The sequence below is a fragment of the Callithrix jacchus genome, chromosome X, assembly GCF_049354715.1.
Source record: "Callithrix jacchus isolate 240 chromosome X, calJac240_pri, whole genome shotgun sequence".
Taxonomy (NCBI): domain Eukaryota; kingdom Metazoa; phylum Chordata; class Mammalia; order Primates; family Cebidae; genus Callithrix; species Callithrix jacchus.
In genome coordinates this window covers 43,797,758-43,818,263 of record NC_133524.1, presented here as the reverse complement: position 1 = coordinate 43,818,263, position 20,506 = coordinate 43,797,758, and the positions used below count along the sequence as shown (strand labels likewise).

The 20,506-nt window shown below is 39.6% G+C and overlaps 1 pseudogene; it reads left to right on the top strand.

Moving 5' to 3' along the window:
- The window catches only part of LOC118150469 (ankyrin repeat and SAM domain-containing protein 4B-like), a 41,724-nt pseudogene extending 21,522 nt beyond the window's left edge, over positions 1 to 20,202 (top strand).
- Positions 20,203 to 20,506: the final 304 nt, after the last annotated feature.

The window sequence follows — 20,506 nt, the reverse complement described above, 5'->3', positions numbered from 1 at the left end:
TTCCATATGAAGTTCATGGTGGTTTTTTCCAGTTCTGTGAAGAAAGTCAATGGTAGCTTGATGGGGATAGCGTTGATTCTGTAAATTACTTTGGGCAGTATAGCCATTTTCACGATATTAATTCTTCCTAACCATGAACATGGAATGTTTCTCCATCTGTTTGTGTCCTCTCTGATTTCGTTGAGCAGTGGTTTGTAGTTCTCCTTGAAGAGGTCTCTTACGTTCCTTGTGAGTTGTATTCCAAGGTATTTTATTCTTTTTGTAGCAATTGCGAATGGCAGTTCGCTCTTGATTTGGCTTTCCTTAAGTCTGTTATTGGTGTACACGAATGCTTGTGATTTTTGTACATTGATTTTATATCCTGAGACTTTGCTGAAGTTGCTTATCAGTTTCAGGAGTTTTTGGGCTGAGGCAATGGGGTCTTCTAGGTATACTATCATGTCGTCTGCAAATAGAGACAATTTGGCTTCCACCTTTCCTATTTGAATACCCTTTATTTCTTTTTCTTGCCTGATTGCTCTGGCTAGAACTTCCAGTACTATATTGAATAGGAGTGGTGAGAGAGGGCATCCTTGTCTAGTGCCAGATTTTAAAGGGAATGCTTCCAGTTTTTGCCCATTCAGTATGATATTGGCTGTTGGTTTGTCATAAATAGCTTTTATTACTTTGAGATACGTTCCATCGATACCGAGTTTATTGAGGGTTTTTAGCATAAAGGGCTGTTGAATTTTGTCAAATGCCTTCTCTGCGTCAATTGAGATAATCATGTGGTTTTTGTTTTTGGTTCTGTTTATGTGGTGAATTACGTTGATAGACTTGCGTATGTTGAACCAGCCTTGCATCCCCGGGATGAATCCAACTTGATCATGATGAATAAGTTTTTTGATTTGCTGTTGCAATCGGCTTGCCAATATTTTATTGAAGATTTTTGCATCTATGTTCATCATGGATATTGGCCTGAAGTTTTCTTTTCTCGTTGGGTCTCTGCCGGGTTTTGGTATCAGGATGATGTTGGTTTCATAAAATGATTTGGGAAGGATTCCCTCTTTTTGGATTGTTTGAAATAGTTTTAGAAGGAATGGTACCAGCTCCTCCTTGTGTGTCTGGTAGAATTCGGCTGTGAACCCGTCTGGACCTGGGCTTTTTTTGTGTGGAAGGCTCTTAATTGCTGCCTCAACTTCAGACCTTGTTATTGGTTTATTCATAGTTTCAGCTTCCTCCTGGTTTAGGCTTGGGAGGACACAGGAGTCCAGGAATTTATCCATTTCTTCCAGGTTTACTAGTTTATGCGCATAGAGTTGTTTGTAATATTCTCTGATGATGGTTTGAATTTCTGTGGAATCTGTGGTGATTTCCCCTTTATCATTTTTTATTGCATCTATTTGGTTGTTCTCTCTTTTCTTTTTAATCAATCTGGCTAGTGGTCTGTCTATTTTGTTGATCTTTTCAAAAAACCAGCTCTTGGATTTATTGATTTTTTGAAGGGTTTTTCGTGTCTCAATCTCCTTCAGCTCAGCTCTGATCTTAGTTATTTCTTGTCTTCTGCTGGGTTTTGAGTTTTTTTGATCTTGCTCCTCTAGCTCTTTCAATTTTGACGATAGGGTGTCAATTTTGGATCTCTCCATTCTCCTCATATGGGCACTTATTGCTATATACTTTCCTCTAGAGACTGCTTTAAATGTGTCCCAGAGGTTCTGGCACGTTGTGTCTTCGTTGTCATTGGTTTCGAAGAACTTCTTTATTTCTGCCTTCATTTCGTTGTTTACCCAGTCAACATTCAAGAGCCAGTTGTTCAGTTTCCATGAAGCTGTGCGGTTCTGGGTCGGTTTCTGAATTCTGAGTTCTAACTTGATTGCACTATGGTCTGAGAGGCTGTTTGTTATGATTTCAGTTGTTTTGCATTTGTTGAGCAGTGCTTTACTTCCAATTATGTGGTCAATTTTAGAGTAGGTGTGATGTGGTGCTGAGAAGAATGTGTATTCTGTGGATTTGGGGTGGAGAGTTCTGTAAATGTCTATCAGGTTTGCTTGCTCCAGGTCTGAGTTCAAGCCCTGGATATCCTTGTTGATTTTCTGTCTGGTTGATCTGTCTAGTATTGACAGTGGAGTGTTAAAGTCTCCCACTATTATTGTGTGGGAGTCTAAGTCCTTTTGTAAGTCATTAAGAACTTGCCTTATGTATCTGGGTGCTCTTGCATTGGGTCCATATATGTTTAGGATCGTTAGCTCTTCTTGTTGTATTGATCCATTTACCATTATGTAATGGCCTTCTTTGTCTCTTTTGATCTTTGTTGCTTTAAAGTCTATTTTATCAGAGATGAGAATTGCAACTCCTGCTTTTTTTTGCTTTCCATTAGCTTGGTAAATCTTCCTCCATCCCTTTATTTTGAGCCTTTGTGTATCCTTGCATGTGAGATGGGTTTCCTGGATACAGCACACTGATGGGTTTTGGATTTTTATCCAGTTTTCCAGTCTGTGTCTTTTGATTGGTGCATTTAGTCCATTTACATTTAGGGTTAATATTGTTATGTGTGAATTTGATACTGCCATTTTGATGCTAAGTGGCTGTTTTGCCTGTTAGTTGTTGTAGATTCTTCATTATGTTGAAGCTCTTTAGCATTCAGTGTGATTTTGGAATGGCTGGTACTGGTTGATCCTTTCTATGTGTAGTGCCTCTTTTAGGAGCTCTTGTAAAGCAGACCTGGTGGTGACAAAATCTCTGAGTACTTGCTTGTTCGCAAAGGATTTTATTCTTCCTTCGCTTCTGAAGCTCAGTTTGGCTGGATATGAAATTCTGGGTTGAAAGTTCTTTTCTTTAAGAATGTTGAATATTGGCCCCCACTCTCTTCTGGCTTGTAGTGTTTCTGCCGAGAGATCTGCTGTGAGTCTGATGGGCTTCCCTTTGTGGGTGACCCGACCTTTCTCTCTGGCTGCCCTTAGTATTCTCTCCTTTATTTCAACCCTGTTGAACCTGACGATTATGTGTCTTGGGGTTGCTCTTCTTGTGGAATATCTTTGTGGTGTTCTCTGTATTTCCTGCAATTGAGTGTTGGCCTGTCTTGCTAGGTGGGGGAAATTTTCCTGGATGATGTCCTGAAGAGTATTTTCCAGCTTGGATTCATTCTCTTCGTCCCCTTCTGGTACACCTATCAAACGTAGGTTAGGTCTTTTCAAATAGTCCCACATTTCTTGGAGACTTTGTTCATTCCTTTTTGCGCTTTTTTCTCTGATCTTGGTTTCTCGTTTTATTTCATTGAGTTGGTCTTCGACTTCAGATATTCTTTCCTCTGCTTGGTCAGTTCGGCTATTGAAACTTGTGTTTGCTTCGCGAAGTTCTCGTATTGTGTTTTTCAGCTCCTTTAATTCATTCATATTCCTCTCTAAGTTATCCATTCTTGTTATCATTTCCTCGAATCTTTTTTCAAATCTTTTTTCAAGGTTCTTAGTTTCTCTGCATTGATTTAATACATGATCTTTTAGCTCACAAAAGTTTCTCATTATCCATCTTCTGAAGTCTAATTCCGTCATTTCGTCACAGTCATTCTCCGTCCAGCTTTGCTCCCTTGCTGGTGAGGAGTTTTGGTCCTTTCTAGGAGGCGAGGTGTTCTGTTTTCGGGTGCTTTCCTCCTTTTTGCGCTGGTTTCTTCCCATCTTTTTGGGTTTTTCCGCTGGTCGTCTGCGTAGTTGCTGACTTTTCGATTGGGTCTCTGAGTGGACACCCAGGATGTTGATGATGAAGTATTTCTGTTGCTTGATTTTCCTTCTACCAGTCTAGCCCCTTTGCTGTATGACTGCTGAGGTCCGCTCCAGACCCTGCTTGTCTGGGGTGCACCTCTAGCAGCTGTGGCACAGTGAGGGATGCTACCAGTTTCTTTTTCTGCTATCTTTGTCCCAGGATGATGCCTGCCTAATGTCAGTCTTTTGGATATAGGGGGGTCAGGGAGCTGCTTGAGGAGACAGTTTGTACTTTATAGGGGTTTAATTGCTGAGCTGTGCGCTCTGTTGTTCCTTCAGGGCTGTTAGGCTGCTATGTTTGATTCTGCTGCAACAGAGCTCATTAAAAAACCCTTTTTTTTTCCCTCAAATGCTCTGTGTTGAGGGGTTTGGGCTTTATTTTTGGATGTTCGATGAGGTGTCCTGCCCAGCTAGAAGGCAGACTAGCCACTGTTTGGCTGCTGAGGCTCCGCCCTGCTGTTGTGTGATTCGCCCTGTTCCTACAGGCTCTTCTGTGGTCTCCGCCACGCCCTGCGGCGGAGTCTCTTTGTTGTAGCGTGTTGCCTCAGCAATGGCAGGCTGCGTCAGCAGTGGGCGTGTATCTCAGTAGGGACGGGTCGCCTCGGCAACGGCTGGCTGCGTCAGCAGTGGGCGTGTATCTCAGTTGGGGCGGGTTGCCTCGGCAACGGCTGGCTGCATCAGCAGTGGGCGTGTATCTCAGTTGGGGCGGGTTGCCTCGGTAGTGGTGGACGCCCCTCCCCCACAGAGTGTCTCGGGCCTTCTGCTCGGGATAGTTTGAAATCGCGGTTTTGTTCGACCCACTGGGTATCCCAAACGATCTGTCCCTACAATCCCCTGGGCTGGGCTTCTGTCCACGTCTCGTTCAGTCTCAAGTCCAGCCCTCTCAAGTCTCAGGTTGCCAGTTCAACAAGGCACCCGGACAAGCGCGCCCTGTGGGGATTGCTGGGTAGGGCCGGCCGCCGCTGCCCCGGCTGCCGGCTTCGCCAGGCAGACCTACTGCCTGGCGTCCTGTGTCTTTTTTATACTTGGGAGTTTCCCCGTTCTGTGGGCAACAAAGATCAGTCTGGAAATGCAGCTCAGACTCACCGTTTGCGGATTCAACACGAGCTCCACTCCTGGGTTGTTCTCACAGCGCCATCTTGAGTCCTCCCTCCTGTTGCACAGTTTTAAAAAGTGGGCACTTGGGCCGGGCGCGGTGGCTCACACCTGTAATCCCAGCACTTTGGTAGGCTGAGGTAGGTGGATCACAAGGTCAAGAGATTGAGACCATCCTGGTCAACATGGTGAAACCCTGTCTCTACTAAAAATACAAAAAATTAGCTGGGCACGGTGGTGTGTGCCTGTAATCCCAGCTACTCAGGAGGCTGAGGCAGGAGAATTACCTGAACCCAGTAGGCGGAGGTTGCAGTGAGGCAAGATCGTTCCATTGCACTCCAGCCTGGGTAACAAGAGTGAAATTCCATCTCAAAATAAATAAATAAAAATAAAAGGTGGGCACTTCAGTCAGAACAAATGAAGGGAAGAGTTAATTTCAATAAATAAACTTACTTTATGATTCTAAATGTAACTCAGAAGATGGAAATGCTGCTGAGTAGGCTCATCATTTTCTGATTTTGAAAAAACCATCAACTTAGTGGTTTTGAGATAAATCTGATTGGTATTCTTAGGAACAACACAAAACCTCTGGTTCTGTTCTTTCTATAATCTAATTTTCCATGGAGTACACTGATGATCTCTTTTCTAGCAATAAGAGGAATTACTCCTTCATACCACTTTAGCTAAATTCCTGCTGTGTCTAGAGGATGCAGTGATGAAGGAAATCCAGTGCCCACACTGCAGGGATGCTTTGTTTAGTGAATATGCCAATATTCTTCCTTGTGCCCTAAGAGGTGGATCATCAACAGGCTTCCTTGCCTTCTGGCTTCCCATTGGGCTCTGCCAGTAGTGGGAGATTGGAAGGAGGGAGAAGAGTAAGGTTGGGTATTGATGTTCTTAGCTTTCTTCCTGCAGGGCCTGTTAGCAGCCATCCCATGCAATCCTGTAGATCTCTAGGTCTTAATAATGGCTCTCTGTCTTTGGACCAAGGGCTAGCAAAAAATAATAGCCCCAGCCCGTTTTTACTAGTCCTGGGTACTGTGCCATTTTTAATGGTTTCCTTACATCCTGTCCGCCTCTCTGTAAATTGTCCTTTCATTAAACTCTCCCCACATACTTAAACATGCCTCTGTTTCCTTGTAGAACCTTGATACCCTAAGAAAGACAAGTATGCAAGATTAAATTTAACCTAAGAAAGAATGAAACAAAATTTAAAATAACAAACAAAATTAAAAACTCTGTCTACTCTCAACAACCATACATACCACAATTCATTACTTTAAGTAAAAAATAGCATGCAGTTTAATAGTCAATTTGAAAGCTATTTAATTAGAAGTTTCATTAAATAGGATTAATAGACATAAAGCTGGATTGAAGTAATGAAATGTCTGAATTAGATAATTATATATGCATTGTTGTCTATGTGTAGACAAATATAGATTAATGGCTAAGCACATGTTCTAGAACAGAGGCCCATTTACACAGTTGTTACTTTAAGCGACCATTACTGCTCAGTTCCAATGCTCTCAAGCACATGAATACTATGTCATTTTGTCGAATAGGATAAATGTTTTTCCTGTATCCTTATTTCCATTATATTTATACAACAGTATTCTATTTATAATTCATTTAAGTTCAGCAAGGCTGTACATGATGAGGGATTCTAAAGAGTAATTTAAGACATTTGTGTTGAGTGCTGGTTTCATTGGAAGGAACATTATCTTCAATGTGAGACTTTCTCAAAATGACTTAATGATATTGATATTAAAAAGGTTCTATATGTATTGAGAGAGGTTGATTGAAGACCCTCCCCCCACTATGTTCTGATTCTGTGTGGGAAACTAGAAGGGAACACAGTTCTGAGTTCAGATGCTAACATCAGTCATTTATTCCTGTACTCAAATCTCAGATTTCTATTATATAACTTTTGGGAAATCTGACTTTGATCACATGGTTCAAGCCCCAAGATCTTAGTTTCCTCATCTAAAAAACAGGACCCATATCAAAGTGTAGTTATGTGGATAAACTAGCTAAGACATCTCTAACACTCACATATGAGCTGGCCCACAGTATGTAAGCAATAATGCTGGGCATTATTATGTAGAAATTTGATAAAGGACTACCACTTGCTTCTACTTTACATTTGTAGTACAAGTTATTTCAGTGATTTCTCTTTGTTACAGTTCTTGCTATATGTATTCTGTGGAAACCAAATGACTCTGCACTAATGTCATCTTCCAGCCTTGAGAAAGCACTGAAAGGAAATGGTTTTATGAGCCTGTGAGCAGGTTGTTTCATGAACAATGATTGTAATGGCAGCAACTCAATATGCAGAGCTTTCTCTCTATCTTGATATTGTGAAATTAGGTATTCACTTATGCACATTATGTATTCACTCACTGTCTTCACCTTAAGTCAGCTACAAAGTTATCCTTGAATTTTCTTTATCCAGTATTGAAATTAAGAAGGGAGAAGGGATGGTGTTGGGAGGGTAGAAACTTCTTTGGTTCTAGAAGGGTAGTACAATGGCTAACTTGGCTGTTCATTAATGAGTTTTCTATTAAGATGAAAATAGCCCTGGATAGAGGTCTTTAAATAAGTCCTCTGAACTTTATCCTCATAGGATTTAAAAGGGCACTTTCAGTAGAGGTTGATATATTTGGGGATTTTAACAAGAATGAGACCAATAATAGGTGATAGAGAGTAAATAATTTTCAGAGGAGCCAAGAAATGAATTGATAATTCACAAGTCTGATCATGGCCTCTCTTCATTATTAAGGTGAATTAAATCAAAATAACATTTGTTAGGTGCAAATAAAAAGATGCAAGAGGTGTTATCAAGTAGTATAGTAAAGGATGCACATATTGAAATCAAGATTAGTGCAGATTTAGTAATACTGTAAATTCTATTGCAGAGATTACCAGACACTATTGGGGCTTTGCCCTGATGCCCTCATGTCCCTTTTCAAATTTTTGTGAGCCCCTCCTCAGTTTCTTACATGATTTTGCCTGTAAAAGCCCATAGCTTCCACGTTCTTATGAGAGCATTCCTCTCAGCTATTAAGCCACTTTGTCTTGACAGATGGAAAGCCTAAAATGTCTGCAAGTTTAGATCTTCCAGGGATGAGATGCTTAGCTAATGACTGGTAAGTGTAGGGGAAATTTTAGCTCCTTTGCCTTAGGTCGAGACAATCTCTGAGGATTAACTTATAGTCTAGAGCTTTCCTGCTGTGAGTAAGGCTTCGCCTGAAATCTCTCCTGTTCCTGTCTTCTTCCTTCTCCCTATCTGTCTTCTCCACTCCCTTACCAGTTTCTCCTGGGACCACTTAGTTCATAAATCACACAAAATTCTTCATATTAGATCTGCTTCTGGGGAACCCCCCCCGTGTCATATGGGTATTTTAAAAAATTGATGAGAATACTGAGGAGAGAAATTCTGAGAGAGGAATTTCATGGAAGAAATGACATTTGGGTTGGCATTTGAGTAATATACAAGCTTTCCATAAAGAGAGGGAAAGGAGAGAGACTAGCCAAAGAACTAATATTGTACTAAAGCACTATAAAAAAGTTTAGGAATGAGAATATAACTTAGAGCCAGTTTTCCTATATTCTAATCCAAACCCCTTTTCTTACTAGATCATGAACAATTTACTTGATCGTTCTGTGCCTGTTTTTTAAAAAAATTTTATTGATATATAATAATTATACATATTTATGGAGAACATATGATATTTTGATACATGCATACAATGTCTAATGATCAAATCTGGGTAATTGAGATACACATCATGTCAAATATTTATTAATTTGTTTTGACAACATTCCAAATCTTCTCTTGTAGTTATTCTGAAATATACAACAAGTTATGGTTAACAATTATCAGCCTACAGTGCTACAGTACTAGAACTTGCTCTTTTTATCTAACTGCATTTTTGTACTCATTATACCATCTTTCCTTATTCCTCCTCCCTGCTACGCTTTCCAGCTTCTGGTAACTACCATTCTACTCTCTACTTACATGAGATCAACTTTTTTAGCTCTCACTTATGAGTGAGAACATTTGATATTTGTCTTTCTGTGCCTGGCTTATCTCACTTAACAAAATGTCCCCCAGTTTCATCCATGTTGCTGAAAATGGCAGTATTTAATTCTTTTTTTTGTAACTGAATAATATTCTCTTATTTATATATCACATTTTCTTTATCCATTCATTAATTGATAGACGCTTAGGCTGCTTCCATATCTTAGCTATTGTAAATAGTGCTGCAATAAACATGCGAGTAAAGGTATGTCTTTGATATGGTGATTTCCTTTCTTCAGGATATATACCCAGCAGGGATTGCTGAATTGTATGGTATATAGAATTTTAGTTTTTAAAGGAACCTCTATACTGTTTCTCCTAGCAGCTGTTGTAATCTATATTCCCACCAAGAGTGTACTGGCATTTCCCTTTCCCTGAATATTGACCAGCATTTTTTTGTCTTTTTGATAATAGTCATTTTGACTGGGGTGAGATTTTATCCCATTGTGACTTTGATTTGCATTTTCATGAAAATTAGTGATATTGAGCATATTTTCCATATACCTGTTGGCCATTTGTATATCTTCTTTGGTTAAATGTCTATTCAGATTATTGTCCATTTTCACATTGGATGTTTTTTTTTTTTGCTATTGAGTTATTTGAGTTCCTTTTATATTCTGGTTATTAATCATTTGTCAGATGGATAGTTTGCAAATATTTTCTGCTATTCTGTAGGTTTTTTCTTCACTCTGTTTATTGTTTCTTTTGCTGTGCGGAAGCTTTTTAGCTTGATGCAATCCCACTGATCTATTTTTAGTTTTGCTCTCTGTGCTTTTGAGGTCTTACCCCAAAAATATTCACCTAGGTCAATGTTCTGGATAATTTCCTCAATGTTTTCTCTCAAGTAGTTTTATAGTTTTAGGTCTTAAATCTAATTTTTAAGATTAGATTTTTCTAATTTTCATTTTTATTTTTGTATGTGGTGAGAGATAGGGGCCTACTTTTATTTTTCTGTATATGGATATCCAGTTTTCCCAGCACAATTTATTGAAGAGACGGTCTTTTCTCCAATGTATGTTCTTAATGTCTTTGCTGAAAAAAAGTTGGCTATAAATGCATGGAATTGTTTCTGGGTTTTCTATTCTGTTCCATTGGTCTACATGCCTGTTTTTTATGCTAATACCACTTTTTTTTGGTTACTACAGCTTTGTACAATATTTTGAAGTCTGGTAGTGTAATGCCTTCAGCTTTGTTCTTTTAGCTCAGGATTACTTTGCCTATTTAGGGATTTTGTGCATGTGTGATTTCATACAAATTTTATCATTGCATTTTTTTCTATGCCATTAAGAATGTAATTGGTATTGTGATATGAATTACATTGAATCTGTAGCTCATTTAGTATAGTATGGACATTTTCATAATATTAACTCTTTCAGTCCATGAACATGGGATATCTTTCCATTTTTGATGTCCTTTTCGATATCTTTCATCAGAGTTTTAGAGTTTTCATTGTAGAAATCTTTTACTTCTTTGGTTAAGTTTATCCTAGGTATTTTGTAGAACTAAATTTCATTTAGTTTTCTATCTATCTTCTCATGATTCCCTGAATTTCTTCAAGAGAATCAATCTGATTTTTTTTTCTGACAACTCATAGATCTTCAGTTCTTCTCGATCCATTCCTGGAACTTTGTTGGCTTCTCTTGGTAGTGTTACAGTTTTCTGAGCTTTCACAATCTCTGTCTTTACATTGATGCCTAAACATTTGAAGAAACAGCCACCTCTTCTAGTGTATGCAGTTGTACTTTGGTGATGTTAGACCTTTACTGATAAGCATCAGAACATAAATGATGGCCTGTTGATTCTTCTCAATCTGGAGAGAACGTATAGTTAGCATCAGAACTAAACACTACATTGAAACTAACTGGTTGTCCTCCTTTTGTTTCCCAGTCTAGGGAAGACTTACAGTGAGTATCAGAAGGCAAATGTTGCCCCAGAACTATATTGCCCCAGAACTATAAAACTTGTTTCCCAGTTTTGGAAGGTCTTAAACAGGTACCAGAACTTAATTTTGACCTTTGGATTGTTTTCAGATCAGGGATAGGCTCTATATGAGCACCTTTATAGAAACTCTGGCCAGGGATTTACACCCTCTAGTGAATTGTTATCCCTGGAGTGCCACGGTGCTGGTCTGTCTCTTCAACATGGCACCCTGCCAACCAGAGTTCAGAGAAGTTGCCAAGATCTGTGTGCCAGTCACTGTGATCAGCTCTCCTCTCTGGTCCCCAATTCACCCCTAGTGATTCAATTCTCCTGCCACTCCCAATAGTTCTTGTGGTACAGGATTGGGGTGAGCTTCCTATGAATATTCCCAGACTGGTGGGGAGACAAAATGTCCACCTCCAATTTTCTCCTCTCATCTTGGAAACCATGGGTCTAGGGAAATTCTCCGTGAGTGATGTTACACCACACTGTGGAAGGGGACTGTGTTTCAGTTTTTAAACCTGAGAAATGAGAATAACAAGTGTATTTGCCTTTTGGAAAGTTTTTATGAAGTTTTGAGTGAAATAATATTTATAAGTTATCACAATGCCTGGCACAAAGTAAGTACTTTATAAAACAATTATTTTTGTTTTTATTGTTTTGGTTAATAAGAGTAATGAGTTGGAGGTATATAATATAAACTCTCTGAGGAGGTAGACTGTAGAGACACCAGAAGGTCCTGATATAGCATTGGGAATTTATTAATTTTTATTTTATTTTAGGTCAATAAAGCTTCTCAAACATACATGTTTGACATGTGCTTTAGTTTTTTGACATTTCCTTCTAGTTACTAGGGGAAGGGGTAAAGTTATAGGTTTAAGTTACTGTTCATTCCTCTCCCATCTTTGATTCAGTCTGTTGAAGCACACACACAAAGGTCAGAAATCAGATGGGACCCCATAGGACTTTAATAATAGCTTGATGGTTGATCCCAAAATATCCAAATACAGGGATAAGAGCTAAAATCTGTATTTAAGAATCTGATTTGGCAACCTCATTAAAAAGTGGGAAAAGGACATGAACAAACACTTCTCAAAAGAAAGTATACATGTACCAACAACATATAAAAAAGAGCTCAACATCACTGATCATTACAGAAATGCAAATCAAAACCACAATGAGATATCATCACACCGTCAAATGGCTACTACTAAAAAGTCAAAAAACAACAAATGCTGGTGAGGTTGTGGAGAAAAAGGAATGCTTTCACACTGTTGGTGGGACTGTAAATTAGTTCAACCATTGTGGAAGACAATGTGGCAATTCCTCAAAAACCTAGAGGCAGAAATACCATTCAACACAGCAATCCCATTACTGGGTATATAGCCAAAGGAATATAAATCATTCTATTATAAAGACACATGCATACATATGTTCACTGCAGCACTATTCACAATAGCAAAGACATAGAATCAACCTAAATGCCAATCAATGATAGGCTGGATAAAGAAAATGTGGTACACATATACCATGGAATACTGCACAGCCATAAAAAGGAATGAGATCATGTTCTTTCCAGGAATATGTATGGAGCTGGAGGCCATTATCCTTGACAAACTAATACAAAAACAGAAAACCAAATACCACATGTGTATCATGCTACTCTAAGGACATACATGAGATCGATTAGTACATTCTCATGCTGCTCTAAGGACATATCTGAGATTGAGTAATTTATAAAGGAAAGAAGCTTAATTGACTCACAGTTATACAGGGCTCGGGAGGTCTCAGGAAACTTACAATCATGGTAGAAGGCGAAACAAACACATCATTCTTCACAAGGCGGTCAGAGAGAGAAGAATGAGAGCCAAAGGAAGGGGGAAGCCCCTTATGAAACCATCAGATCTCGTAAGGACTTACTATCATGAGAATAGCATGGGGGAAACTGCCCTCATGATTCAATTACCTCCCACTCGTTCCTTCCCACAACACATGGGGATTATGGGAACTACAATTCAAGATGAGATTTGGGTGGGGACCCAGCCAAATCATATCAATGTGTTCTCACTCATAAGTCAGAGCTAAATGATGAAAACACATAGACACATGGACACATGGTAGGGGAAAACATACACAGGTCAGTGAGAGGGTAGGGGATGGGAGGAGGGAGAATAGCTAATGGATACTGTGTTTAATACCTGGGTGATGGGATGCTCTGTGCAGCAAACCACCATGGCACATGTTTGTCTATGTAATGAACCTGCACATCCTGCACATATACTTCTGAAGTTAAAATAAAAGTTGGAATTTAAAAAAAAATCTGATTTGGACTTGAGGCTAAAAGGGAACTTTCTGATCCTTAACCTAAATCTTGATCTTGAGACTCCCTCCCCACTCAGGTGATCCTACAGATATATAAATGGCCCTGCAGTGTAGACTTAGGTTCATTTATCTGACCAGGTACTTGGTCAAGCACTCCAGGGCAGCCTCACACACCCAAGATCAGTAGCCAAAGAAGATTCTGCCTAATTTGTTCATTTTAAAGAGGCAAGAAGTCAAGGGTACCTATCAAGTCCATACCCAGAAGTGAAAGCACAAGCAAAAACCAAACAAACAACTTTTCTAATGGTATTTTAAATTTTCTGTATCAAATTTTAACTTCTAAGCAGTCTTTTATTTTTATGTTTTTAAATATACCATTTTGTTTGTTTCATGGATGAAATAGTTTCTCATCACTTTTAGGATAATAGTTATAGGTTTTTATTTCTCTTTTAACGTTTCTTCTACTTCCTATATTGTCTATTTCTTCTAAATTCTTTCTGTTTGTTTTTGTTTGTTTTCCAAGTTTCAGATTTTCTTCACTTATCTGGTGAAATTGGTGACACAAGGAAGAACTGGAAAAAGTCCACAGGCAATGGCAGAAAGAAAGAGCAAGGGGAATATATAGATGAAATCTAGCAAATGGGATAAGAGTGGGATAAGAAAGAAGTTTTAGTGAAGAGCAGTAGATGTGAGAGTGTTGTTCCCAGACTGATGTATTTTGATATCAGGGTGGCAGATTCATTAGAGGTACAAATTCAATGTTAAGAGAAAGGCAAATTTGGCTTGGCAGAAGGGCTGTTGTCATAATGGGGGTGGAATCAAGTCTCAATGTATTATGGTGAGCAAAAGAGGGCCAGCAAGATGAAGTTGAGCTAGGATAATTTCTAACATTTGGGTATGGACTGGAGAACCTTACCCAGAGGCTGCAGAGCCTGAGATAGAAAGTTGGGTAGTTCATGGCACAGGGCTCAGGAGGTCTAACCTAGCAGATGAAGCATAAGAGAAAAAACTTTCAGAAAACTGAAAGTCAGTGACATAGGATTTAGGCAGAGTCATTTGGAGGCTCTTTCTACTCCCATCAGTGTCTAATCACTGACAAAGGAGAGGGGACAAAGTCTTCAAGTAAGAAAATTAGCAAAGGTAAGGTCTCCACGTAAGAGGTATGAGTCCCCTACACAAGAGGAAATCTTGATATGAACAGTTCCCCCAAAGAGACCACAGAGAAGAAATAACATAGAAGCACATTCCTACACACTGGGTCATTGCTGGCTGGGAGGAGCCAGGGAATACTGAACATTGTCTCAAGTCCATGCAGGGTATGGGAAAAAACTGTCAAACCCCAGCCTAAGCTCACTCCCATTATAAGCTGGATCTCTTGGTCTGCTCAGATTTGACCCAGAAAACAAGCTGGACCTGAGCCAAGAAATGAGGCCCATCAATAAATCTAGCTGTAAGAGCTGAGGAAGGCAAAAGCAGGTGAAATGAGACAGCAGGTGTATATTAGAATCTTGACCACAGGGGCGGGGCCAGATGAACCAGTGGTTTTTAAACCTCATTGTGCGTCAAAATCACCTGGAGAGCTTATAATAAAAGTTTCCTAGACGCCACATGCAAAGATGTAGATTGTATTTACCTGGGGTGAGAGCCAAGCGTATCTACTTATTTAATAAACTTTTTTCTTTTTGAGCAGTTTTAGATTGATTGAATCATTGAAGAAATAGTGCAGAGAGTTCCTATATACCCCACACCCAGGTTATTATTATTATCCCTTATTATGACATCTGAGACATTGGGATAATTATGAACCAATATTGACACATTATTATTGACTAATGTCCATGCTCTATTGAGATTTTCTTGATTTTTACCTAATGTTCTTTTTCTGTATCAGGATCCTATCCAGGATATTACATTATATTTAGTTGTCATGTCTCCTTAGGCTTCTCTTGATTGTGACAGCTTCTCATACTTTCCTTACTTTTGATGACCTTGACAGTTTTGAGGATTGCTAGTTAGGTATTTTCTAAACTGTCCCTCAACTGGGACTTTTTTGATGTTTTCCTCATGATTAGACTTGAGGATTTTGTAGAGAAAGACCATAGGGGTAAAGTGCCATTTTTATCACATTTTAATGGCGCAGTTATCAACATATCTTACCACTGTTGAGGTCCTTAATCACTTAGTGGAAGTTTGGCAGGTTTCATCATTGTAAACCTATCCCACTTTCTATATTGTACCCTTTGGAAGAAATTCATACAATGTGCAGCCCACAATTGGAGTGGAAAGTTATGCTTTACCTCCTGAAGTGAGAAGGCCCACTACTTCTTTTTATCTTGTAAAATATACACAACATAAGACTTACCATTTTAACAATTTTAGGTTTTATATATTAAAATATGCAAAAAAATAAATTATATATATATATACACATATATAAAGTTTCCCAATAGTTCTAATGTGCACCCAGGCTTGAAAACTACTTAGATACATAGAAGGTGAGGACAATGGAGAGACACTAAGGTGTTCAGAACCTCACAGAACATCAGACTGGATGCTGATATCTTTAGTGGGTAGCTTGTCGTGTCACGCTGACCCTCCTAACTCTCTGCCCCTTCTTACAGCTGCTGTAGGCTTGCCTGTGCAGGTAGCTGCTGGAGAGAGGGGTGGAGATCCTAGTCAAAGTGGAACTTGCAATAAATAAGTAGAGGAAGAAACCTCATCTCCATATCTTTGTATCTCCCACAGCCTCAAACACAGTGTTTGGCACAGAATACAAGAGATAGTTTATTAATCAAGGAAAACACTTGATTTATAACACAGTGTCAAATATCACAACTCACCATAGGCAAACTACCTTAGGGTCCACTAACACCCAGGCAATGTTGACTTGTCACAGAGCTACAACTTGTCTCAGATAACCCCGTCTTTAAATAATATGCTCATACTCTTATTTTTCATCTTTGATGACCAAAGGTACTTCTCCAAGAAGAGGGGTCCAATGGCATAACTCTTTGGGGAAAAATAAGAAAGGAGTTACTTGTCTCTGTGAAACAAAAAAAAAAATCACTTCTCCAGAGTCTTGAGAATATGGACAAAAAGGGAGTCTACATCCAGAAGCAAGTTCTCAATAGATATTTCCTCACTTCTTAGTAAACATTTGTTGAATTAAAGCCCCAGATGTGATGATCAGTGAGGATACTATTACAACAGGTTGGATTAGAGATAGGACTAGGCATTTGACTACAACAATGGATAAGAGATAAAGATTAGAGTAAACACATTTCAGCAGCATAGAGAGATTGCTTTAAATCCTAAAGAAACAAAAGCAAGCGAAGGGTCAAATATTACTCTAAGACATCCTTGCTGGCTGACTAAATTTTTCTAGTGGTGCTATCTCCCTCTGTGACAGAAGAGCTTAACCATGGGGAGAGGATGTCAAAAGATAAAATGAAGGCTTTAGTCATCACTGCTTTTAGTGTCCAACTGTGAAGAGCCATGGAAGCAGAAATAACTGCAATACAGAGGACAATACAGAGCTCGGTAGCTGTGGTTTCAAGAGTGAAGTAGTGGACAAGTCACTAGTAGACAGGATTATACAGGGGAGAGGAGAAATAGCATTTCCAGGCTGTGTTGTGGAAGTGAATAGCAGAGTGAGACAAATGAGTGCAGCCAATAACACAGCTAGCAAGAAGCAGAACATCTGCAGAGGGCAAGCAGCTTTACAATGCTGCAGATCCGAGCCTGAGTTTGCAAAGCGGGGAAAAAAACTTTTGTAAACACAAATTCCAACAAATCACTGCAAATATTTATGAGATTCTTTGTTTATGCAAAATTCCAAAGACAGCAATAGAGCTTGAGTGTCGTATGAGGAAGGTGGCTAAATTCAGGCTGAGGAAGCAAGTATTCAGCATTCACCTAGAAATGGTGATATCTGAGGAGACTGATTCTGCATAGCTTTCATTTGTTTGCAAGTAAGTTAGTATTAATGCTGCATTTTGATTGGCCAACAGTCTCCTCTTCTGATCTAATTCAAAATCATGTGTCCCAAGGCCCTAAAGGGGAGAGCCATGGCAGAAGCACTCCTCTCTTGGCAAGGTTTCTGAATGTGCTCGGAAGTCTTCAGGCATCAGCAATGTGGGTGCGCAGCATCCCTTCTGCCTAGGGCACCCAGGGATTCCATTTGTCTTCATTTCCAGTAATGAAAACAAATAGAGGCAGTCAGCTCCAGGGAAAAGAGACACTCTCTGGCTCTTATAAAGGATCAGAGTCCGCTCTTCCAGAGGGCTGTGATGGGCAAGCCCATTAGCATGGAACATTTAAATAATTGGGAGAATTTCCAGAAGAATTCACAGAAAGCACACTGGTCCATGGCCACTTAAATGCTTCTATGTAACCTCTCTATCCGTGTTTAGCGCACACATGCGTGTGCACACACACACAGAAACATGTACTGAAAGAGACAAAGAACAAAGAGAGGAAGAACAATGTACTGAGACAAAGAACAATTTCTCCTTTCTCCTTTGCCATTTTTCCACAATTATTGATGTCTATGTCTTCATTTCCCTGAAAATTGATAATGAGTTCTAAAAGATTTTCCCAAGTTTTTAAGGGAAAGGAACTTGTAAGTATATGATGCTTATTCCATTGGAAGTGTATTTTCAAGGCAATCTCTGCTTTTAGAATGTAGTTAAAATTTCCTTATGTTGTTGAAATCAGCATCCAGCTGCCTTGTCTTTTTTGTCACACAGATAAGGACTTTGGGAATGGAATAGGGGTGTTTAACAGTAACACACTACATCTATTTAAGATGGTAGAATGCAACCTCCCCTTTATGTGTCCATGAAATCCTCAAGAAAACATCATGTGTTGCAGAGTTGTTTCTGTCTTGGGGAACTGTATGAAGGGCCAACTATTCAAAGTGGGCATGAGTTAAGAGCCAAGGAGTGAACCAAATATGAGCTACCTAAGATTTCTGTGATTCCATCTAAGTTTCTGCAGGATTTGCTTTTCTTAAAGACGCTATTTACTCTTCCTATTTCTTGATATCTTCAATCTTGATTGTTGATTACATTCTTCCTTTTAGTGGGAATTATCTATAAAAGCGTATTAGGCAGTTACAAACAATCTACTTTGGTTGTTTTAACTGTAACAGATTTAAAGGTAAAAATAAAGGTATTAGGTAAATAAAATAAATTTCCTGGAGAAATAGTAAAAAACAAAAAATCCCAGAATTGGCCTGAGAATAAACCATGTCTGCTGGCCCTGCTAAGCACTAAAATGCCAAAAGTTTGATTTTTCTTCTACCATTAATGCTGCCAGCCACAACGCTACTTCTGCATCAGGCACTCAAGGTTGCAAGTGGCCTGGCTACTATCTGTGCTGGCACAAGTAGAAACTTCATGCCAAGATTGTTTCATTTTCTCATTTATTTCAAAATTTAAGTCCGTTATAGATATATCTGATTCATGGAGTGTAAGCTGTATTGCTTGCTGGAAAGGAGGCTGGTAATCTGAATTCAGACTTCAACACACAGGAATTACAAGGTGGGGATTTCCTCAAATGTAGAAAAACTTTCCAAAATATAATGGAAAGTTATGATTATAACAGAGGTCTATTAAAACAGTGGCCAGCTGGCCAGGCACGGGGGCTCACACCTGTATTCCCAGTTTGGGAGGCCGAGGCACGTTGATCACTTGAGGTCAGGAGTTTGGGACCATCCTGGCCAACATGGTGAAACTCTGTCTTTACTAAAAATACAAAAATTGGCCAGGCGTGGTGGTGGGGACCTGTAATGCCAGCTACACGGGAGGCTGAGGCACAAGAATGGCTTGAACCCAGGAGGTGGAGGTGGCTGTGAGCTGAGATCGCACCACTGCACTCCAGCCTGGGCAATAAAGCAAGAATCCATCCTAAGAAAATAAAATAATAAAATAAAAAATAAAGAGTGAATAGATAGATCTCTTTTTTAATCTGGCATTTCTATTTGTGGTCCAGTCACTTCTTTAGCCCATGATTTCATCAGCTAGATCCATACTATTTTTACCCAATCTTTTAGTATTCAAATATCTGCATGTGTAGTCTAATTGGCTCTCATTCCATAATCTGAGCTGTATTGACTAGGTTAAAAGCTCACTGTTGTATGTGCCAAACCTACAGGTTTCTGTTAACCAGCAATATTACTCTATTCATAAACACATAATAATAATACACACAAACACATAATAATCTGCTACACTTTTATAACTTTGCTATCCTGTTGAACTGCCTTTAAAAAAAAAGGATTCTGGAACATCATCAAAACCCTTGCTCTGGAGGAATCTGGGACTCTCTCTTCTTCCAAGGGCACCTTCTTCAGGTCATCCCCTTCAAATACGTCTGCTCCTGGCACATTTGGGTCACTCTCTAAGGGTATCAAAGACACTTTCAAGATCAAGTTCATAAAGAACAAAGATACAGCAGAACAGGTAGGGAAGGAAGGCAGAAGTGGGCAGAGGAATGTGATGGAGGTGTTCAGAGAGGAAGAGGAAGACTCTTTCTCAGGAGACTTCAAAGAGAAGCTCAAGTTGTCAGCAGAGGAAGACAGCAGTGTGCACCACGAATCCATTCTTAAACGTCCAGGTCTAGGAAATATTGTTTTTAGAAGGAACAGGATATCAAGTCCTGAAGACATCTCACATAGCAAGAGGGAGTTGGGTTTTAAACTACCCAAAGATAAGGAGCAGCAGTGCTGATGAGGACGTGGCTGATGAAGAGGGAGAAAAAAATGGCCTCAAAGATGATCTGCCATGGAATGAGGATGAAGTGGAGTGGGAGGAAGACGTGGTTGATGCCACACCCCTGGAAGTGTTCTTGCTGCCTCAGCACCTGGAAGAATTCCTGCCTATCTTTATGGGAGAGCAGATTGATCTAGAAGCTCTTCTGCTCTGCTCTGATGAGGACCTTCAGAGCATACAAATGCAGCTGGGTCCCAGGAAGAAAGTTCTGAATGCTATCAACAGGAAGAAGCAGGTGCTACAACAGCCTGGGCAGCTGGTCGACACCATCCTGTGATGGAGAACCTTGGCGGGCAGCATTGGGGTGATACTGTGGCCTGCTGGTCGCACTCCAGGCAGCACTCCCTCTCTACCCAATGTCAGATCACTGGGAATGGATTCTAGGGCATTCGAGATGCCTACCTGAGAGAGATGCCCAAACTTTACTCTGGGAAGTAGACTATGCCCATCCAAATAAATCACCATGAGAAACATGAGGAGACTTCATAACAAGAAAATGGCATTTCTCTTCAGTTATATACATATGTATATATATATTTTTTGAGTTGAGGGTCTTATTCTCTTACCCAGGCTGGGGTGCA